Source organism: Rhea americana, unplaced genomic scaffold (genome assembly GCF_003343005.1).
Source record: "Rhea americana isolate MKP2758 unplaced genomic scaffold, rheAme1 scaffold_251, whole genome shotgun sequence".
NCBI lineage: Eukaryota > Metazoa > Chordata > Aves > Rheiformes > Rheidae > Rhea > Rhea americana.
In genome coordinates, this window is record NW_028186370.1 from 575,350 (window position 1) to 599,958 (window position 24,609).

A 24,609-nucleotide genomic window follows, 5' to 3' on the forward strand; every position below is an offset into this window, starting at 1 on the left:
GCAAGCTACCCTGCACAGTCAAGGAAGATGCATAGGCAGAAAGGGCACGAGGAAGGAATCTCTCTCATCAATGAGCTCAGAGAAATAGTTTGTTTGGGAAGCAGCTGACGCAACAATTTCTTTTCTTCCTCCTTTTTCTCTTTTAATTGCTCCTATTCTTATCTTTCCACATCTAAAAATCACATCCTTGTACCCCCTGCAAGAAAAACTAAGCTTTCCTCAGGACTTCCAGCACATTATTTCTTGAACTATTCATGTCACCTGGGTCTTCACCATTTTTGGCTGTGTTGCCTAGAATTCCTTTCTTTTAAGTCCCCATTTCAGCTACTTTAGTCTTGTCCCTGCTACTGTTTTACCAAAATTATTCTTTAATAAGAGCAAAAGCTTTCTCTAATGTAGTGAAAAAGCCTTTTTGCCCTCTCCCATCTTATTTGATTAGAAAATTTTCCTGAGGAGGTACAGTAAATTTAAAGAGCATTTACTGCTTTCATGGATCCATCCATACCAAGTCGACGAACCACTGGATTGAAACTACAGACCTGGGTTCTTTCATTCCAAATATCTRCTCCCCTCTAAGAGCCTTGAGTTGTGTTGTTCTCATTTCATGTTTTGTTARCTCTTAAAAAACTTCTCCCGTAGTTTCTCATCCTCACTTATGACTTCCCATTCAATTCCCTCTTTTTTTCTTTTTAATTACCCATTTTTCACTAATCTTCTTTCTCTTCTCCAGCACCCMTTATTGGTTTTCACCATTTCAGTGCTGTCTTTATGCAACTCTGTAGCCTTTATCTTTTCTCTTTTAATCATCATTATATAACTCTAACATTTTTCCTCTTGTGCAAATTCACAAATTCAGGAGTATCTCCAAATTTAGCATTCTTTTCTCACTCTCCTTTAACTCTCTCCAGGCTTTGTCATTTCATCTTGCTTATCTCTTCCCCTAAAATCTACCCTCTCCACCCAGAAATGTGTGTCACTAGGACTAACATAGTGAGAAAAGGTACTCTAGTAATTCCTCTCTCTTTGGCAGGCAGTACAGACTGTACAGAGAACACAGTCAGGAAAAAAAAAAAGTGAGATTTTGGACTAGGATCTATACTCTCAGGGAAACAGCTTGAATATATTAAGGCAAATTTAATTGTAATCTATCAAATGCCAAAATAAGCTAAAAAGCATTCATCTTACATTGACGGAAAAGTCTGAGTACAGCATGGGACCTCAAATTACACAACAGCTTGGAGCTTTTTTTTTTTTTTTTTTTTTTTTTTTTTTTTTTCCCCAATTAGTCTACCGGGATTCTCTGCTGGGACTACACCCTGTAACCTTACTTGCTTACACTTATAAAATGCTCAGTGCATACAAATGGCCCTTGTGGGCTAGCCTGGGTATTTTTCTCCAGGAGCAATCAAAAACAGAGGCCTTGAGAACTGGGAAAAAATAGAGTAATTGCAGAGAAATATACTTTTCTCACCCCCAAAACACACGCCTTACAGCTTTTCTACACTTTGTAGCAAATAACTTCCTAATCTAGAGGTAGTATCTTTGTAATGTCAGCTCTGATCTTTATTTTTCTAACTTTGCTCTGTAGCTTTTTATAACCAGGCACCATGCACAACATCCTGTAACAAGCAATTCCCGAGCTGACTTAAATATTGGGCAAAGAGCAATTTCCTTGCTTTCAAGCTGCTACCTACCTGCTTTATCCAACAGTTCTGTTACAAACATAAGATGCTACTAAACAATAATTTCTGCTTCATGCTCCTCACATGCCTAATGGTTTTGTAGACTTCTAGCATTATCATCTGGCTAGCGTCTTTTTTCCAACCTAGAAAATATAGTTTATAGTTAGTTGCTCTTTGTGTGGAAGCTGTTCCATGCCTTTATCATTCTTGCTACCCTTCTCTGCACCYTTTTCGCTTCTATTCTACCTTTTTTTGAGGTAGAGAAACTAGAACTGCATACTGTATTCAAGACACAAGCACACCACTGATTTAGAGAGTGGTGTAATGACATTTTCATCTCTATCTTTTCACAGCTACTCTAGATGCAAATTTGCTTTTTGACTGCCATTAAGCGCTGAGCTGATTTGCTTCATGAAATTACTGCTTCAAATCCCAAGACCTCATTCTTGCTTGGCAAGGGCCATCTCAAAACATTCTGCAAATACTGACCCTGTATGTCACCTACCATTTTAACAGCCACTTAGTCTTGCAAGGTTCTTCTGCAGTTTTCCTCTCTGCTCTCTCTTCTTTTACCCTGAGTAACTTAATACCAGAAAAAACCCTTTTGCCATCCTTCACTTTCTGTTCCAAACCATTTCTGACTGTAAGGATCCCTGTGGGGATCTCTGTAGAACCTGTGGGACCCACAGAGATCTCTGTGGAAATCCACAGGCGATTTGTAACTGCTGTGAGAACTGATCACACACTGCTAAGACTGTTGACTCCATCATCTTTGTACCCTCCCTTCAAACAGTTGTAATATAATATTAGCTCATCTCTAAGCCTCCTCTTCATCAGRGTCCGCGTTACAGAAATGAATTCTTTCACAGTATTTGCATCACATTTATCCAGTAACTTTTCTAACACATTCATTAACCTAATCTTTCTTCTTTTTTAATGAATCCACTCAATTTAAGCATGAGATTTACTGTTTGTAGGTTCTCAGATCCCCCATGAATACTTTCTAATATTAAACATCAATTTAGACAACTTCAAATCTTCAGCTGCTGACACCCTTTCAAGCGAAAAGCTGCATACCACAGTTTGTAGCTGGTCTGCTTCATCTTTCAGTTTCTTAAAGCCTTGAGTGAGTTGCATCTAGTCCTATTAAATTGAGAATGTTAAATTTGCTCTATAAACTCTCCTACAAATGCTTCCATCAGACAAACTGAGAAGCCTCCCATAAGACAGGTTCCAAAACAAGACCCAGCCCAAGCATTTCAAGAGTGAGCAGAGATGCATAAAAAATTTAAATATTTAGTTTTCTCCTGTAGCTTTATCTTAGATCACTTCTTCTATAATGTGATCACACATAAGCCCCACACACTCTTCAGCAGGCCTCCTGCTATGTCCTGCTTGGGGGAAAAAAAAAAAAAAAAAAACGTTTATTAATTCTATGTTTAGCCTAATAGGGCTTTTTATTTCTATTTTCCTCCTTTGGACACAGCCTCGGTTTTTTGTCTGTTTGTTTTTTTAGCGTTCTCTTGCTTTTACTAGTCCCCTGTATCTTGCCATTTAGCTATACTGGCTTCCTTTTCCTAAGTCTTTTATAGGTTACCAGTAAGCATTTGTGTGGCGTTTCCAAAATAGCATCCTGAAATAGCATCTCTGCCACCTGCAAACATTTTTACTCTATAGTTCTCCTTTCAGCTTTTGTTTAAACAAATATCATCACTTTTACATTCTTTACCTTTCAGAAGTAGAGCATAATTTGAGAGAGCGGAGAAGAAAGAACGGCAGTTTCTGTTTTTCTTATATTCCTTCCATTACCAGGGAGGAGAGAGAGAGGCAGAACATCTGTAAAGACCTAAAATGCTACCTTTTTTCCACGTAGCATCTTACAATCTGTCCATAACATGACTGWCTACCTACTGAATAAAATAGTTTCTTACCTGCCTGTTAGTCACCATCACTCTGTAATCATCTACTGCATCTGGCCTGTGCTTGTATAGAGCCTAGCACAGGGGAGTTCTGGCTCTATCGCATCAGATCCTAGGTGATAAAGAAACAAAGAAATAGTAAGTATTGAAAGCACAGCTCACCACCAATTCTCAGACATTTACAGCAGTCATAAAATATCTGTATTTCAACACAATAAATCAGAAATGYAAGGCACTCAGCTACACTGTAATGAGCCAAACAGAAAGAACCAGGAGGGGAAAAAATCATTCTTTAAAATAACTAGAAGATAGGGTGGTGATGAGAATCAGAAATCAGCTCAAAGAATTAATAAAATCTATGAGATGTGAATTTGAGAATAACTCTCAACATTTCCCTTGGTGCCCTAACCACTGTTCAAATTAAATGGGCCTATAGGATGAAATGTGGGCCTGAGTGAAATCCATGACAAAATTCAGGCAAGGCACAACTTCAGTGTTTGCTCAACTTCTCATAAACTGGAAAAAGTTCAAGAGAAAAACCACTATTACTGTCTAGGGTCTCAAAAAAAAAAAAAAAAAAAAAAAAAAAAAAAAAAGATGTATCATTAAGAACACTTCAAGGTGTTAACTCATTGTAAGAATCGAAAGCAGTATAAGTATCTTTTTTTCATTATTGGAACAGAAAATGTTCTGCAGATAATCAGCTGTTGTCTTACCTGAAACAGCAAGACAAGAATCATGCAGCAGCAAAATACACTTCAACGAAAACGTATTTCACAAGAGGAGAATACTTATAGTCTACCTAATTCAAGTGTTAAAGAATACTAATAGTCTACCTAATTCAAGTATTCACACCTTTGATTCAGAAAGGCTCTGGCACAGAACCAAGATATTAACAAGGACCAGTTCACCCTTGAACCTAATCAAAGGCATGTGGCTGCCAGAAGTCACTGTTTACTCACTTACATAAAGTGACTAAACTATGTAACTGAAARTGCTCACATTTTTTTCCAATGCTTTTCTGACCTATGAAAGTCTCAAGAAACCTACTGAATACCTAAGCAGTACTGTATAAAAACGCTCTGTACCAAGGAAACTTCTCACATGTAGGAAGGACCTCCAGGTCAGCTAAGGAAGGGTCAGGGATCTCCGTTAACYGCGCCRCATTTTCTCACCACCACCCTGCTTGCTATCACCAGGTACTTGAGTTTTTTTTTTTTTTTTTTWATCATTTGCTTATTTCATTTTAAACTACAAATTCACATCCTATTTACACAGATACACACACACACCCTCCACCACCYTGGCCATGTCAAACTCTGCTGCAGAAGCTGCCAAGAGCAGATTTAGGTGGTGTCTCTACAGTACTAGGACCAACTGAACCTAAAGAAGGGAAGGTCATCTTGAATTGCAGCATGTAGGTGGTAGCTGAAGCTTAGCATTGTTGAGAAGCCAATGCATCACCCTCTCTTTGCCTCYCACTTTTCAGAAAGGTAAGGTCAAGTATAAATCTTGGGAGACAACAGAGTACTGCTTTTTTTATATTACTATGCACCAGGAAACGCTYAAATGCCTCAGTCAGCAGCACCCAACTACCTGCCACCCATGTGCACTGATGACAAAATACTGAGAGCCCTTCAGGGTGTCGAGTAATTAATTATAACTTTTACCCATACAGTAAGTTGTGCAGACAACTACAAGTGTCACGTCTCTAAGATAATGTAATCCAGTGATTTATGCATATACTCACTACACCAGAATGAGAAGTTGAATTTTTAGACTTTGAAACATTACACAGAAGGCTAAACACCTCCTTTTTTTTTTTTTTTTTTATTAAATTTATTTTTTTTTTTTTTTTTTTTTTTTTTTTTTTTTTTTTTTTTTTTTTTTTTTTTTTTTTTTTTTTTTTTTTTTTTTTTTTAAATAAACCTTGCAATATCAGTGCTTTCTACATGCACGTCAACTCTCCCAGTGTCCCCTCATCACTCATTTCATGATTTGGCTTTTTACATAAAAGTCTCAACTTTTATTCTGGCAACAAATTTAATCTAGCAATCACATAAACAAAACTTGAAAGTAAAGTCTGAATTTACCTTAATAATTTAGGGAGAAAAAAACACATAGAAACAAAAAATAAAGTTTGGATTTCTACAAGTTCATGTCTTGTCTCCCTTACAGCTCTTAACACAGTATGCCTACTTTCCCATGCCTGCTGGCCTTCGCAGCTTGTTCCACAGACACTGTAACTCAAGTTAGAGCGTCTTGACAAAGGGATTTTGCTGGTAATAGTGACTTGCAGTTAATAGCTTTGGAGTATTAGAGAGAAGGAAGAGTTTTGCCCACTTCAGTGCTCTCATCCTTTACCATAGCACAGAACTGAGCACACAAAAGTAAAATTTATGTGCTATTTAWAATACTATTAAATGCATTAGACACTTTTTGCTTTTAATCCTATTTGGCAGCAAGAAAGAAAATCACGTCAGAACTGAACAAGTACCAAAAWTGAGAAGGGAAAAAACAAAACAACAAAAACTTAAGAAATATCCTCTCTATTTTTCCCCTCCTCCAATACCTGACACATTATGCAGGTATATCCCACTTGCAGGGATGAATCAAGGATGAATGGCTAGAACAACTTCTGTACACAACCTTCTGCTCCTACAAAAACTAACATTTCTCCTTATAACGGGTGCTAGCTAATACTGCTGACTTATCACAGAAACAGATTCTGTTTCTTTCTCTTTCCACATTGAAGAGGTCCTCAGATAAGGAAGGAGATCTCATCAAACRTAGCAAATCTGCTGGACTAAAGAACTCAAATGGAAAGATGGCGATGATTAAAGCTACAGTGTAGCCATACGGAACATGAAAGAAATAGGAATGCCCTTGTTACCATGCTACATTTTGTTTATATACCATTTCAAGCCAAAACATGCTTTTGAGCAAAGTAAAAACAAAGCAAAACACATATAAGAATTTTCAGGTGAGAAAGAAAAAAAAAAAAAAACAGAGGGAACGAGTGTTCTCCTCCATGTCCCAGAAACCGCCATTGGAAACTTTCCCGAACCCACTGACACACWCACAACTCCCAAACAGGCAAAGACCCTTCAATGCAAGTTCCCACACAGAGGGCCAAAGTATGGAGTGGTACCACCGCTTCCGTGTTTGCGTTCAGGGCCGTGAGATGCCCAGGTTTTCACGGATGTATCTTCTGGTTCAACTCAGAAATCACACCTGGGCAAAACAGGAGCACCTYCAAGTGCCCAAGTATTTGAAATGCTCTTGCCTTGTTGCTCCAGTCATTAAGAAAGTCAGATATCCACATACACATATACATACTCTCACAGGTAAATCACACAGGCAATAGTTCTGACTCATTCAGACTTTGTCAGACTTATGGCACATACAGAGTAAATCCAACATAACCTGAACATATCAGACTCACTGCTCATATGAAAAGCATCTCTACAGGGGGAAAAAAAAGAAAAAAGAAAAAGAAAAAAAGAAACATACATATCCTATGAAGCAAACTCTCTGCATATTCTGTGCCAGTTCCCAGGAACAAGAGCACTGGTCATATTTTTTATGCTGGTGTGTAAATACTGGTCATGGTTCCCTTCTTCCAGTTCAGCTGGAAGGGAAGGGCTGGATAAGGAAAATCAGATTCCTCAATTATTCACAGCTTTAACTCTAATTACAGTATCTCTTTATTCTCTATTAAGCCAAAATAAAAAACAAATATAGAGACTGGAACTCCAGGGCAGGAAATGTATTGCTGACAGGGAAAGCGTAGCTCAAAATATGTGAAGTCACCAGTCAACCAGAGTTCTCTGGCTGAAAATTATAAAACTGGATGACATAACACTCACTTGGTTTTGCAGGGATATGACTAAAATAGTCTGTTAAAAGCTGCTGAACTTGCCCAACCTACTCATATTCCATCTAGGTCAAAGCGACAAGACGTTAGCGTAAATTTAACCTTTTCCCTAACCACCAGAGAGCTCTAGTCCAAAAGTACTGCTTAACCCTTGCCAAAAACCACCACAATTGCCAGAACAGTACATTTTAAAGAATTATGCATTATTAAGAACATTGACAAAGTGAACAGAATTATCCATTTTAAAATAATAGCGGTGGAGAAAAATGGAAATAAAGGAGAAATTATTGTGGTCTTTCTCATACTGAAGTAACATTTTTCATGAAAACTTCAAGGTGTTGGGGGAAAGGTGGTCTTTTAACTTTTTGCAATTACACAAATGATTGTTTTAAAAATTAATCAATTTTGATATAACTCCGATCTCTGAGTTTGAGAGCAAAATTTTCTCTAAAAAAATTTATTCTTCTTAAGAGTGACAAAATTTGTCATTGTGGCTTTCTKGCTAACTGCACGCTGCAGAAAAGAAACTGTGTAACCATCTTAAGGAACCTCYGTGCTTCTCCAAAATGCAGTACTATGTTGCTTCTATCTCTTCCACCATTTCTACTTGTAAGAAAATAGCATCCTCAACATTTTTGCATCCACTCTGATAAGAGAAACTACCCATGGAATATGGAGTTATTTCTCTTTTGGAATTCTACCAAGTTAYTCCATGTCCCATCTAACTGAACTGGAACCTAAGTCTCATACTCAAAGTTAGCATGTAAATCTTGAATGGTGTTCAGTGACATTTAAGATTGTCAGTATCTATGTCAATTTAGGAAAAATGAATGAGAATACCCTATAATATATGCACTAGTCTGCGCAAAACCCAAAAGAGTCACTCTTTCTTTCATTAACTAGAACACTGCTACTTTATTTTCCAAAGAAGGCAAGTAAGCTAAAAAAGGCCAAAWCAAAAGTGAGGGCATCGTATACAAGAAATGCTAGCCAAAATAATTCTTAGATATGTAACAAAAATATTAACTTTTATCTGATAGTTTGAAAGATTCACTAATTTTTGAACAAGATTTTTAAAATATTGAAATGAAACTTAGAGCACTGGCACCTTTCAGAAGGGGAAAAAAAATGAAAATACCTATCTAGGGTTTGGTGTTCTTTTGTTTTGTTTTTTTATTTGTTTTTGGTGGTGGGGTTTTTTTCCAACTATTCTGAAAGACTTTTTTTTTTTCCTTTTTTTTTTTTTTTTTTTTTTTTTTTTACAGCAGACTACCAGCTGATACATTTCCTATAGCATACTTAATTCAGATACATCTGCTCATGAGTGGACCAAGGAGGATGCTTGGCTTTATAAAACTTGGATTGTATTCCTGGCTAAAAAGTGATTTGTAGCACAGCCTTTCTTTGTCCTTCTTTTACCAATATCAAATGGGAAGACGATACACAGCTGTTACAGAACTGAAGTTTTAATATATCCCAGTTTTCTTGAATAAGATGCGAATTTTAAAATATCTCAGTGAGCTGCACTGTGAAAACTGCAATTAAGGGTGAACTCTCGCGTATAGCAACAATTTCTGGAAAAGCAACTTYATGGCTGCTTTCTCTCAATGACAGCCCAGCTGTCTTCTGGAGAAACAGGACTGAATAGATTCACATAGGTACTGCAGATGCCAAAAAATAATGAAAAGACTAATCCTGAATATTGCAGCTGCTGCTAATGTGCATTGCCTAACAATGCAGAAAGTATTACAGCCACTATTGCCWTCAGCATGCACTGCTACAGAGAAAAAATGAAAAATGATATGTAGTCTTGGAGAATCCAAGATGATAGTCGGAAGAAGAAAATAATTCAGTGCATATAGCTTGAGGTTACGAGGAAAGCATCTGCTAATATGCAGCAGGCTCCCATAACTATGCAGCTGAAGTAATAATACCCCAGCAAAATGCCATTAAAATGTTCAGTGTTTAACAACTATGCCAATTTTCATGCACGTCAGTTCGTTCCACAAGCTGGCTGATCCACTTTGCTAACCTAAATGCTCCAAAATGATTAAAGAAAAAAAAATCATATCTACTGCATTTTAAAGTTAGGAAGCCAAATTAAATCCTAGGTAAGCCTATTAATTTTAATGCTGATATATCAGGGAAAAATTGGATCCAGAGCATGATTTTGGAAATGGGGAGAGGAGGTTTAAGTAATATTAGGGTTTTTTGGTGGGACATATATCAACAAGTTTCAGACAACTGAAGTTCCCATCCCAAATGTATTGGAATCATGTATGCTAGAAAAATAAGAGAGAAAATTAATAAGAGGTTTTTCAATCTACAGTGCTGTGACATTCTTCCTCTTAATTTTTTGGCTTCAGTTGTTTTCTTTCAATGATAGATGCTCTCTCTCCTTTCTTCTTAGCACATGACAGAAACACCGAATCTATAACCAGAGCCACAACACACAGCGCAGTTCCTCTGGTTCTGCAAATGCAAGCTGACAGGTGCCACCCTCTGGCACACCAATCTGCCTAGCTCTCCTCCTCTGCCTTCTGCGTGAAGCTGAATGTTGCTTGGTTTTCCAAGGGGGCTGGCGAGACAGCAAAACAATCACAAGGTGGCTGTGATCTGGATATATTCCACTGCCTCTCTGAAATATTCTTACTCCAGGCCAAATATTTTCTGCATCAGCAGTGAAGGCCCCAATGCTTTGGCACTCCTGTAACAGCCTGTCCCTCCCTCTGCCATCCAACCTGCTTGCACGCTCCCACGTCTCRGAGTATTTGCAGTGTGGAAGCAATTGCGAATGCCTCAGGCAAAGCAAAGATACGGAGGTAAACACTTCAGTCCCTGGCATCATCCCAGCAAAAGCATGCAAGATAAGAGCTGCCAAGCTCCTTCTCAACCTTCAGACTGCAACACGGCATTACTTTTTGTTTTGTTTAGTACTAAGAAAATTAAAGTAGGAGAAGAGTTAAATGGATGGCTAGGATCACTGCCAAGAATTTCATTGCACACCTCAGTTGATCATAAGCTGTTATTAAAAGCAAATGTCTATCCTCTGCGCTGCACCAGCTTTAAATGACAGAGCAGGGAGCAGATTCCAGGCCCCATTACTCCGCATCATGCCCAGCATTAAGCCTCCCTTCATAGCCCTCTCCTGCTCAGGATTCCCAGCCTCTGCAGAACATATGCTTACTTCCAAGTGGCAAACTACATTCACCTTATTTTATGCTGCCACCATAGCTTTGTTGGGTTGCTTTTGTTTGATTGCTTTTAAAAGTTAAACCACTCACTAGAAAAAAGTTGCCAAAGAATATCGTTTGCCTCAGTCTGCATCTGCCACACTGACATTGTATGTATTCACCAAAGGCAGTAAAACAAGAATGCCTAGACCTGATCTTACTTCTSTATTTCAGATTTCCTTCAGATATGTGTTGTGTGCAAAAACATAACTGCACCCTACACATCAAAAGAGAGCATGACGCTTTGAGAGTTGATGTTGGGGATGACCTGGGGTTTTGGTACTAAAGAATTTGTGGGAATTTAAGCAGAAAACTATATAAAAACATTAAGTACATTATCCCAAAGGCTCCGTTGGATGAAATGTAATGTCAATTTCAGTATCTGGCGTTTGCTGTCATTATCTTTGACAATTCACCATACAACACATACAATTAAGATATTAATTCACCATAAATAGTTCAAATCAGTAATTCATACAGACCTAACAGCAGCAAACTGACTGACAGACAGGAAACTCTTATTATAAATGCCTTTAGCAACACTCAGCTAACTGAGCTGCGACAAAAAAGATTTTGCTTACTAGGACAGGATGGGAGGAGATATGCCCTGTATGCAAGCACTTCTACGATTCCGCTCTTTCCAATCACTTGTAATTATGTACAGGAGAAGACATCYGATCCAGTGCATCTGCACTAGAGCACATCCCTGAAATTTCCTAGAACAAGTGCAAGAATAAATAGCACAAACAAGGAGAAGAGAGAAGTAAGAAGCACCCAGACTTGATACAGAAATCCTAATGTTAGGCCCTTCAGAAATATAAATAAGACTGCCGGAAAAACTGCCATGTTCTAAAATCCTCATCCTTCTTCAAAGGCAGAAGAGCTTGACATGACAGCACACAGAGAAAAAGAAGTGCAGTGCAGATAATTCTGCAAGATATTCAAGATATGTGTGAGAAGAGGATTCAGACCTCTAACAGTGATCAGATATATGCACTGAGCCTGCCGACAGTTCCATTGGCAATACTTTACCTAACCACATCTTAACATAGTTTCTAACTTTCTACCACAAGGATTGATCTTCTTCAGATCAAGTGAATTTCGCTTTCCATTCCGTTATGTTTGAGGCAGCTTTGACACATAGTGACTGTAAATGAAAATTAGACCATGTAAGATGGTATACTAAATTATTCTAGGGAAAAAAAAGGGTTAAAATGGTATTTAAACACAATATTAACAAAGTAACAATGTAAAAAAAGGTATAGTTTTGAAAATAATGACAGTCTTTTACAATCTTTAGCTGAGACGAGAGGGAATAGAATTGCAAAAGTATTAGGAAACGGGAAAATACCCATTTAAACTCCCAGACTATTTTAAATCTATGCTTTATTTATGCACTAAATGTGCATACAAATATTGCTTGCAGCTCTAGATCAGATTGCATTTTAAGACTTTGTGTCCTCCCCCCTGCAATGTTTCACAAGAGAATCAATGTGAAAAAAAGACGACCGATAACGCTCCTGCTTTCATAAAGATTAAGAATTTCTCATAGATAATTCACATATTTTGTGCTTTTCTACTCAATCTTAACCAATTTAAAATGATTCAATTGTTAGAACTAGTCTCAGAACTATGCTATCCAATAGCATATTGGAACTATGCTATGCCAATAGCAAAACAGCTCAAAATCAATTTGTTTATTGTTTTTTGGATATTTTCAAAAGTGTAAAATATTGTTTTTTCCTAAGATTTTCAGTGAATAGAAAATCTTCTCTTCCAAAAAAAAAAAAAAGAAAGAAAGAAATTCTAATCGACATCTATGCTGTCTTTTCCATTCCCTTTTTCCCTCCTTCTTTGCCTATTATGTTTCCTTCTTATCCTACATGCATTCCTCAGTGCTGCAAAGGAAACCAAAACAAGTCTGTCTATTACTGTCAGCACTCATTGCCAATCCAAAATCACAGAATCACAGAATGGTTAAGGTTGGAAGGGACCTCTGGAGCTCTTCCTGTGTTTCAGTTTGTGCCCATTGCCTCTTGTCCTGTCGCATGGGACAACTGAAAATAGTTTGGCCCCACCCCTTAAGGTAGACATTGATAAAGTCCCTCTCAGTCTTCTCCTCTCCAGGCCGAAGAGGCCCAGCTCTCGCAGCCATTCCTCAGAGGGCAGGTGCTCCAGCCCTCTGATCATCTTCRTAGCCCTATGCTGGACTCTCCAGTAGCTTCATGTCTCTCTTGTACAGAAGAGTCCAGAACTGGAGACAGTACTCGAGATGAGGCCTCACCAGGGCTGAGGAGAGGGGCAGGATCACCTCTACTGGGGTGTACTTCTGGGGTACACCAGCACTCCCAGGTCTTTCTCTGCAGAGCTGCTCTCCAGMAGGTCAGCCCCCAGCCTGTACTGGTGCMTRGGGTTATTTYTCCCTAGGTGCAGGACTCTGCACTTGCCCTTGTTGAACCTCATGAGGTTCCTCTCTGCACATCTCTCCAGCCTCTCCAGGTCTCTCTGAATGGCAGCACAGCCCTCTGGTGTGTCAGCCACTCCTCCCAGCTTGGGATCATCAGCAAACTTGCTGAGGAGGCACTCTGTCCCGTCATCCAGGTCACTGAGGAATAAGGTGAACAGGATGGGACCCAGTACTGACCCCTGGGGGACACCACTAGCCACAGGCCTCCAACTAGACTCCACAACACTGATGAAAACCCTCTGAGCTCTGCCTTTCAGCCAGTTCTCAATCCACCTCACCGTCCACTCATCCAACCCACACTTCCTGAGCTTCTCTAGGAGGATGTTATAGGAGACAGTGTCAAAAGTCTTGCTGAAGTCAAGGTACACAACAGCCACTGCTCTCCCTTCATCTACCCAGCCAGTCATTCCATCATAGAAGGCTATCAGGTTGGGCAAAAATGATTTCCCCTTGGTGAATCCATGCTAACTACTCCTAACCACCTTCTTTTCCTCCACACGTTTAGAGACGACATCCAGAATGAGCTGTTCCATCACCTTTCCAGGGATGGAGGTGACCCTGACTGGCCTCTCATTTCCTGGTCCTCTTTCTTGAAGACTGCAGTGACATTGGCTTCCTTCCAGTCCTCAGGCACCTCTCCAGTTCTCCACGACCTTTCAAAGATGATGGAGAGCAGCCTAGCAACAACATCCGCCAGCTCCCTCAGTACTCGTAGGTGCATCCCATCTGCGCCCATGGATTTGAGGACATCTAAGGACATTTGAGAATGTGGAAGATCTCTAACATGATCCTCCTTGACCAAAGGAAAGTCTTCCTTTCTCCAGACTTGCTCTCTCATCTCCAGGCTCTGGGACTCTTGAGGGCTGCCTTTAGCAGTAAAGACTGAAGCAAAAAACACTAAAGATAATATCAAAGATGCCTTTTGCCTTTGTTTGCATCCATACATTTCTAGGCTAAGGATTAACTTGAGATAGTTAATCCAGTGAGTCTAGGCATCATTCAACATATTAACTTGCTTTCAGCTAGAGGATGCATCTCAGACCAACCACATCCCCAGTTACTCAAAATCAGATTCTGAATGCATAAATATTGTGCTAAAACATGTCCTTCTTTACAGGAATGTTGAACTATCTTATAATGCCTCCTCATTCCTTGAAATACTCTCTTAAGAACACTCAGGTTGCTCAGGTTCAGCAACAATTCAGAAGAAAATTTCCTCTACCAACTTTCACAAAGAAATATTTCATATTGTTTTGCAAATTGCTACAACTGAGATAAATCTGAAAGGTTTGAATGTTCACTTGTCAGACCATGGTCTTTCCTCAGAATACCCATGGGTCTTATACTTTGTGTTTCAAGAATGAAGGTAGGTAAGAGCTGATACGGAAATAAGCACGGTTTGGGACACAAAGCTAGGCAGTTCTGGAGTCAGAGACCAAATAGAGCAGGGATAATAAATATGACCACTATACTTTTACTTTTTTACACAAATCTCTCTATGGAGAGCTGATCATAAGTCTGCAAGCAGTTAGAATGGACTTCACATGCATAAAACAAAACAAAAGTTTAGTAATTACTGAGCATCCTATCCGCTAAAAGGCAGAGCCTTCCTTTTCAAAAAGAAAAAAAGAACAATAAAAGAAAACAATGAACATTGCTTTGTATACTGATGTTTGTTGTACAGGTTGCCTTTCTTTTCACAAAGATCATCTATTTTTATGCTGGGTACAAAAGCAGTCTCCATCTGAGGCATTAAGGTAGAGGAGTGAAGAAAAAAAATCTTGATTCAGTAATAGGAACACTGGAGAAAATAAATAAAAACCATTGAAATGGAAAGGGTATGACAAATCATCAAGTGGCAGGCTAGTTAGTCAGCTTGGCATCAAGTATCTTGCTTTTGTCTACACAGCTTTATATGCTTAAAACAGCAGTAAGAGATAATGTTCTTTACCACATCCTGACAACTTCCCAGTTCATGAAGCATTTCTGCACCTCATGAAGCATCTGTAAATGAGAGGAGTTGTCACAGACAACTGGTTACTTAAAGTTTTGATGGGTAAGKCACGATCGCTATGGAATAAGGAAGTACTTATAATTTCCAGGAGAGCATATCTTTCTGGGACAGAAGACATTTCTTACCATTATAAGGCAAAGTCCTTGCTTGCAATTTGTAAATTAAATCATTTTATCAATAAACCCCAAAGTTATACTAATAAATGAAAGCTAAAGAAAGTTTCAGTCCATATTTTCTCTATAGACCTGAAAGCCTGAGTGACACCTTTAAAAATGTCAGAATTCTTCTTTGACAATAGAGCAAATAATTGTTTCTTTTACAAGTGTGTCATCTACCCAATGAGATGCAAAAAGCCAGTAAAAGTAACTATTTATATCGAACAGCATGCCAGTCCAGTTCCTCAAAGTGAGAACAGAAATCTGTACCAGTATCAAGGCACTGGGCCATCACCTGTCCCCACCACAGCACACTCTCATGCGTGCTGTGACACCTCGCACCCCCCCACCCATCACCTCAAAAAGAGTTCCAGCCGACACACACCTCGGCAACAGGCTAGAGAGATGGGCAGAGAGGAACTTCATGGAGTTCAATAAAGGGAAGTGCAAGGTCCTGCACCTAGGGAGGAAGAACCCCCTGCACCAGTACAGGCTGGGGGTGGACCTGCTGGAAAGCAGCTCTGCAGAGAAGGACCTGGAAGTGCTGGTGGACAAGTTGCCCATGAGTCAGCAGTGTGCCCTTGTGGCCAAGAACATCCAGGGTCACATTAGGAAGAACACTACCAGCACTTGGAGGGAGGTGATCCTCCCCCTTCTCCTGTACTCAGCCCAGGAGAGGCCACATCTGGAGTGCTGTGTCCAGTTCTGGGCTATCCAATACAAGAGAGAGACAGCTACTAGATGACTTCAGGAAAGGGCTACTAAGGTGAGGAAGCATCTCTCACATAAGGAAAGGCTGAGAGAACTCAGATTGTTCAGGCTGTAGTGGAGAGGGCTCGGGCAATCTTATCAATGCGTACAAATAACTGAAGGGAGAGTGTAAAGATGAATGGGCCAGATGGGAAAGATGGGGCACTCTTTTCAGTGAGGAAGAACTTCTTCACTGTGAGAGTGACAGAGCACTGGAACAGGTTGTCCAGAAAGGTTGTGGAGTCTCCTTCTCTGGAGATACTCAAAACCTGCCTGGACATGATCCTGTCCCACATGCTCTAAGTGACCCCACTTGAGTGTGTGTGGGGGGGTTAGACTAGGTGTTCTCCAGAGGTCCCTTTCAACTGCAATTACTCTGTGATAAACTCTGTATTGTGATACTGTCCATTCATTTAGGTACCTTCTCCAGTTCTGCATTAGCCTGTTCTCTATCAAGCAGATTAGATCAGACCTTTACTAAAATACTCTTTTACTTGTCTTTGTGTCACTGTTAAAGAAAGGAAAAGGTGCAAAAAGTCAGGACATAAGCATAATTCCACACCTCTTAAGGTATTTGATAGAAATCGTCTCAGAACAAAATCGCTTTCATTTTACCAGCATAATCAAAGGGAGCTGATTTGTGGTCCACTTACTTAGAGAATAATACTGGTTAAGGATGCCATACTGGTGTCAACTGAACAAGGAGAGTTGAGAGTTGCAGCCATGGTAAGAATTCCATTCAGGTTGCTATAAGAATTCCCACTGCTTTCCACAGGAACCCCCCCTCTACCCCCCTCCCCCCCCCCAAAAAAAAAAAAAAAAAGAAAGAAAGAAAAAAAGACAAGACTGGAATTCATTCAACTCCAGCTTCAGCCTTTCAGTGTCTGTAATTATTCCCAAAGGAATAATGAGGAAGCCAGTTCTCCATCTCATAAGAAATGCTGACAATCAAGAAGTGAGACGCTTGGTACTGTGCAGCAAGATGAAGTCAGCCCTTAAAACACTGGGAGTGAGGAAAGCAAATTTTTAATGAATGTAATGTTTCCAATAGTTCCATTCCAAGAAAGAAAAACATTGATCTGCTCAGTCCTTCTTGGTCTGCTCAGTCCTTCTTCTAAGACAGTTCTATTTTTAAACTATTTAATGGAATTATCATATATAAAAATATGCTCTAAAACTTCTGAAACTAATGGGATATAAGACAAGAAATGGGGGAGATTTGTCTGTTTCATAAAAAGTGAATTTTGACAATGCAGACAAGGTGCAGTATTCCAATTCTCTACTTACTCATCCAAACAAGATTTTCAGATCTAAGATAGACTTACCTGAAGATATTAAACTCTCCTTTGCAAGATAATAATTACAGAAAATTAYTGAGATGCAAAATCTCTGATATTTATTGATATTTTAGATGTTCCTCCACTTTAACAGATAATCTAACACACATGCTCAAAAGATTCACTGCAGGAATGAATCTTTTTTGAGATGCATTACATACATTGGATCTTTGAACTTCAGACGTACAAACCCCAGCAACCAGTATCTCTGACGTCTTATGCAAAATCATTCACAAGAAACCACCTCCCAAACAAAATTAATCCAGTAAATCTTGACTTATGGTCCACTTTAAAGAAAGTGCTCTAAGTTTTATTCCACTTTTTTAGTGACCTAATTTTACAATTTTTCAATATTTAATTTTTCAATAATTATTTTGGTTCCTCAACAAGAACCTTAAGTTCTCACTTCACTGAGCAACACAGACAAAAGCAAGATGTCTTCTCGAGTTCTGAAATATTTTTCTGAATAGCAAGAGTGTGCAAATTAAAGTACCATGGCAACTCTTCCAAAATTCCTCTTAAATATATTACCTGCCAGACTTCAGAATGCAAAGTGTTTTCTCCAACAGTTACTCAAAGCAGCAACTAATTTAGAATGCTAGTATCTCACTGTGCAGNAAAGGCAGGTCAAATGGCTCAAAGAATGACTTCTATGTCATGGATTATTAAATAGAACAGAAAGGATGAGTACAGTGTTTACAGCCATTTCTATGGATGTCCTGACCCACGTTTCACTACCCATCTTCCCATCTTCTAGAATGGGAATGTCAATACTTAATACTAAGAAAGCAAAAGTAAAAACAACAACAGCAAAAACCCTAAACACAGGAGTTGATCATTTAATTTTATTTTATAAGGTGTGCTTGGATAGGTATAATGCAAAAAATAGAAGAAATATGCGAGAGAGATGTAGGCACCATTTCTAACACCATGTCTCATCATCATTATGTCTCATAAAATTCTAATAGAGAGAGACAGATTTTCTGATCATAGTCCTCCAAATCGTTATTTAAAACACTTAAAATATTTTACCATAATAAAAAAACTGTGCAARTCAATCACTAGATAATTGTAATGTAAGATTCAGTGACAAGCTGTTTCATCTCTAATCACAGGCCTCAAGCATTTTTCAGTATTTAATATCAACAAACTGATTATTTTTAAGAATAAAGTGTTCGTAGCATGCATTAAAGTAATAAACATCAGCCACACCCTCAGAGTAAGATTTTTAAAAACTTTAATTTTCTAAAATGTAGACACTCATACTGCAATACAATTCAGGCTTCTTCTATAGTTCACAAAGTAGGTCTCTTCGTGAGATGATGCTTCATCCCAGCCTAGGACCTAATTATATTAAAGTCCAGAATCTCAGAACCTTTCTAAGACAAAATACAAAAATTTTTCACTGGATGGTTACTTACCTTCTCCAAAGTCTCTGTTTCTAGATTTGGCAAGTCTGTTACTTGTGCAGAACTGAATACTACATATTCTACACTGCCATTGACAACCATCATTTCTTTATACAGAAGTGGAAAAAAAAAGACATAAAACAAGCAGTTATAACTCAAAACAACATGGAAACTGAAGGATAATAGAAAAAAAAGGGAGGGGAAGGGACAGTTTTCAAGACTTTCACCAGAACAAATAACTTCCTAGTATTTGCAAGAAGCAGATACTGCAAAGAGAGGCACAGAAAGGGTCACTATCTGCAGCATGCAAGCATGCAAATAACTTGAGTGGTTTCTCAATGTTATAGTAAATTAGCACAAATTCCTTCTTCAAAACCCCAGATTAAGGCTGGGAGGAATGACTGCATAAAATGATAAAATAACCACCACAGTTCTTAGAATTAACCATATGGACCATCAAGATGTTTAACCCTAATCCCGTCTTATGGTGCCAGTTAAAAAAAATACAACTTAAAGAAACCTGATTACAAAAAGCAGTTGTTGCTCCAGAAAGGTTAAAAACCCAGTGGCTGAATGACTAGGACCACAGCGTGCTTTGTGTTCGATCTACAGTTTTCCTAACTCATAGTCCTCAGAACTGATGTGATGTTCCCCTTTTAGCAGCAATTATTTGGAAGGATGACTTCTTAGGGCACCTACATGAGGAGCTACTCTTTGCCAGACATAAGCTCACAAACTTTTCAATCTGCATTACGAAAAAGCTAAACCCTCTTTAGCAAAATGGTTGGAAATAGCAACTTCTTAGTAGTTTAAAACCTTCTCTAAGTACTGGTAAGAATCATAAGTAGTCCAGCACTTAGCCAGATGAAGAACAACCAACAGAAGGGTATCAGATGCAAGACAAGACTTCCTTCTTCTTGAGAACAAAAACAGAAAAATGAAGAGGAGTTTAAAAAAAAAAAAGGCATGGAACTTCTCTCTTTCTAAGTATATCAAGAACAACCAAGGACAGCCAGGACACCTAGAAAACCACAGAACACACATTCAAATGCTACCAACACCCTACTACTTTGTTCCAAACTTCACATCGGCTAAGTGAGCTCCAAGGCAAAAAAAAGTTTGAGGAAAGGGGAACCTGAAACCAGAAACAAGTTTGAACTGACCCATTTGTAAAAACAAAGGCACACAGGCTTAATACAACAATAATTTTTTAATTTAAAGAAAGTATCAGTTAAAATCAATGGGTTTTGGTCYTTTTTTCTTCATAAAGATTATAGAAGCAATGGAAATAATTCTATTTCTGACTTTCACAAAACTTTTTGCACAAAAGAGTAAGAAAGCTTTTTAAAAGTAGTGTGAAAAGATGCATAAGTGAAACTTCTGCTGAATTTTAGAGTCTCATAGCCACATTGTAAATGTTAAAAAAATTGACCTGACGGTGCTTTGTAAAACAATTAGCGTTTTATTTCTTGGAAACATTCATTGAGAAATCAAACCATTTTATAGATGTCTGTACTTCCAGAAGTACAGACTGAAAGACTGAAAGAGCTAGAATTATTTATATTTTGATTTTTTTTTAATCTTTATTCATTTATTTATTTCTAAGTGGYCAGGATGTTCTTCCACAACCCTGTTATAACTGCTTACCGAAGCAGCCATTTTTCTAAAGTATCCTCTCTCCTGCCTTCCCCAATTCGTTTTCACAAATGGTTCAAGTATTGTTATGCTTTCCACAAAGGCAGTTGTCAAAGTCACTCTGTAGTTCAGCTTGCTGGACAAGATGAAGACCACAGACAGACATCAGCGTAAAGAACACTACATATAGGTATTCACTCAGGCGATAATACGGTAAGCAGTTGAAACTCAAGATCTTTTACCTAATGTTTGAACGGTCTGTCCACAAATAATCTGGTCCTTTGTATCCATCCATGCAAKACTTGCTTGAGAAGTGAAATGTGAAAGATGTGCAATTACTGCAACATCCCTCATCGGCCATGAAACACTCAGTTGTGACCTATTCTTAACCATTCGGCRCATGGCTGCAAACAAATATTGTCACAGCACACCTTCTTCACTAAGGTACCATTTCCACCCCTTTTCTGAAGGCTTCAGCTGTGCTATAAACAAAATTTGGCATTCTTCACTTTCAAGGCCTACAGCAACTRTTGTCATTTCCTTCCAAATCAGCAATCATTTTTGCTTCCTACCTGCCTATGCATCCAGCCACCCTGCCCATCTATCATCAGGCCCTTCTCCCATTCAAACCCTCCTAGAGAGGGGCTGCACATTAGCATTTTCAAATCCCTTTACTGTTCTCCTATTCCATCCCACACTTCTTTGCTACAATGCCATAAAGAAGCTAGCATAAATATCACCRTTTATAGCAAGACAAATTTGCTTCACTCTTCCTTGGTACTCCCTTCTATTTGTAGTCTATGGTTTTAWCTGAAGATGGAAACATTTTGCCTTATTGCTTGTTTCTTCTACGGTTAAGAGAACATTCCATGATCACGGCTGTTYGTTATTGCAGGTCTCCCTTTTGTCCTCTGCTTCAAAGGCACAATATGACAGTCAGGGACCACTTATGTGATAACTACCCTTCTCAAAATAAAACAGATATACAATAAAATATATGTTCTTTATTAAAAATCAGCATATAGTTAGTATATAATGCTCACTATGTAGTATAGAACCAAGTAAGCAACTCAATATATGCAAGTGTTAAGATATATGTAAACGACATATCAGAAAGTGAATCACTGGAAAAACAGCAGATTGATCCCAGCTACTAACCTAAGCATGAAATCCAGGCACTTTTGGAGAATAGATGCAATTTATTAGGGTTTTTTTCTTTTTATGTTAAAGGATATTATCTTTAAAGAGATATGGTCAACTAAGACAAAAAGGTTAATTAGTTTTGTAAAAACAGAACACAAGGCATCCGCTTAATATTATAATTGAGGTTGGAAGGGACCTCTGGAGATCACCTAGTTTAACCCCCCCCCCCCCGCTTAAAGCATAGTCAGCCAGAGCACATTGCCTAGGACCACATCTAGCTGGATTTTGAATTTCTCCAAGGATGTGACTCCACAGCCTCTCTGGGCAACCTGTTCCCTAACAGTGAAAAATGAGGATGATCTCTAATAAATTATATGGCTTGAAGGATTGCACAGAATTATCCTCCACAGAAGTTAAAATGAAGAATACAGAGAGGGCAAATGCCTAGCTGTTGTGGAGAGAATGACACCAAGCAAGAGCAGCCACAAGGGGAACTGCTCTGTAAGCTCAAGTTCTTAATTTCAAGCCATGAGCACCCTGCGCAAGGCTACCCAAGTCCCGTATGGATATGCCAGGAAGTCCATGTAACACTCCTCTGGGTATCTTAAAACCAAGAAACAAACATCACCACAGACTTTAATATTTTAAAATTGCCTTCRGGAAATCTTTTTTTATATATAWATATAAAAATGGTCTGGTATCTCTACACAACTATGCACATTATTTTGCTAAGGTAGTGATAGAGAAATCAGGTATTTCCTGCCTCTAGACATTTTTTCCTTACAAACTAAGAAAGAAATGTAAAAGCATGCACCTTCTTGGCTCATTACTTCATCTTTATTAGCATACTTCTTAGCTCTGTTTCTATAATGCTTTTTGTATATAAAATGATGTATGATCACTTAATATAAAAGAGATTTTATTTCAATAGTCAGATAAGTTTACATACTCAAAAAAMCAGGCATATGTATCATAAACTTATAATCACAGATAAGACACTTGAGCTACCCTGTACACCATTTTAACGTACTAAAACAAAGGTATTTTTCCCTCATTAAGTGCCTCAGAATAATATTTATTAGATGAATGATGATAACCTAAACCAAAACTGGAAATGTCATCAACTTTCTTTCTTTCTTTCTTTCTTTYTAAACAAGACAGGATCTCCATAACTTACTGTGTTTGTGCTTTTAATCCAAGATTTTTTGGGCAAGCTCGCTACTTATCTTCTAAGGCAAAATGTTGTCATCCAGCATGAAAAGTCATGGAGGGTTTGCTACTATAACTGTATGATCTGCTGAGGTCCCTTCCAACCTCAGCCGTTCTGTGATTCTGTGAAACACCACAAGAACTGTCCTGCTATACATAATACCTGACAAAGTCTTCAGTGAGATGGCCACTTTAAAGGTTACAAAGGAGAAGGTACAGATGCATTTCCTATGCATTAAACATCCAAATTTCATTAAAAAGTGTTCTGCTCATCATTTATGCATCTTTTATGCATCCCTTTGTTTTATAAATTTGATCTTCCGCCAGTTTGAGAGTGCCTACTAAACTGCCTATCTTGGCTTCCATTATAAAAAACAAGAACAGGCATACTTCTATAAAGTACAGAACTAAAGCTAGTCATCCTTACCATTCATACAATTACAGGAAATACAGATTTGCTAAGATGTATAGAGTAAGAAAGGTAAATTTATTTCTATTTCCATTTATAAAAATCTGTCTCAGGAGGAGTTATACAACCTCATTTCCTCATTTCGTGAATAATGAATGCCATCATGATTGGTATTATCACTTAGCTTCTAATACAAAGAGTATTACATGACTAACTCAGTGATAGTATATTGTACTCTTAATTCCCTGCATATGTGTATTTTTAACAAAAACTATTCTGAAACAAATTGATATTGGGCACCAAAAGAAGTCAAATAAGAATCAGTGTTTTTAGCATTCAATTCATCTTGCAATAAAAGGTTACTCCTAGAAATCATCTTTCTGCCCAGCAATTGTTTTTAAATACAAAGCTTCTCCTTTTTCCTTGTCATTTAACACCAAAAAAAGCAAACTGAATATATTTTTGGTTACTTAATGCTTAAAGAAAGCAAAGTGCTAACTTTGCTGTTATCATTAACCACTATTCTATTCATCATTATATGTCTGTAACAACATACTCTATTAACAATAGTATTTTTCAGTCAAAACAGTTATTCCAGCACTTCTGCAGGCTAACAGGATCATTGGGGTCTTGGGTATAGGGCTACAGAAGAGCAAACATCTGTGAATAGAAGTGTCTTCAGAACATGCATTCAAGTCTGCGATAACAGGTCAGAGTACGATAGTAACAATGCCAGGGTCACAGCTTCAATCCCCATAGGGGCCACTCACTTGAGGGCTGAAGTAGATGATCTCCAGAGGTCCCTTCCAACTTTACCAATTCTGTGATTCCATGAAAACATATCATATCGGTAGAGAAAATCTCACTTTCTAGAAACCCCTTCCTCTATAGTATGAGTAATACAGGGGAAAGAACTAGCCAAAAAAAATTAACCTCTAGAGCCCACATACAGATTACGGGGAAGGTAAGATTAGTTATTTCTTGTATAGACATCATTRTCATCACGTATCACCTGCATTTCCAGGACAACTCAGCGAGATTCATGTTCTGATTTTCCATAATAACCAAAAAACACTTTTCATTTTTTTAAAGGCTAATGAACTTTTCCTGATTCTGTACTTCACCAGAACATTTACATATTTGGCATCTATTACAATAGCAGAAATTTATGTCAGACAGTCCAAGTTTGACTTCAAACTGGATCTTCCCAAGAGTTATCTAGGCACTAGCATTTATTTATAATTGAATTTATAATAATCTTGAATATATAGTAATCTATAATTGAATATTATTATAATCTTAGTGGTTATATATTACAGTTATTTTCTAGAGTTATTCTTCTTCACTTGCACTCAAACTATGCCAACAAG

General features: G+C 38.2%; 1 protein-coding gene across 3 annotated transcripts in view; it reads right to left on the reverse strand.

The window, feature by feature from the left end:
- The window catches only part of SEMA5A (semaphorin 5A), a 304,442-nt gene that overhangs the window by 232,294 nt on the left and 47,539 nt on the right, over positions 1 to 24,609 (reverse strand). For all 3 annotated transcript variants that reach the window (XM_085307061.1, XM_085307059.1, XM_085307060.1), the window contains exon 2: positions 3,614 to 3,713. The gene's annotated coding sequence lies outside the window, so the exon portion shown is untranslated. The remainder of the gene's footprint in view (positions 1 to 3,613; positions 3,714 to 24,609) is intronic.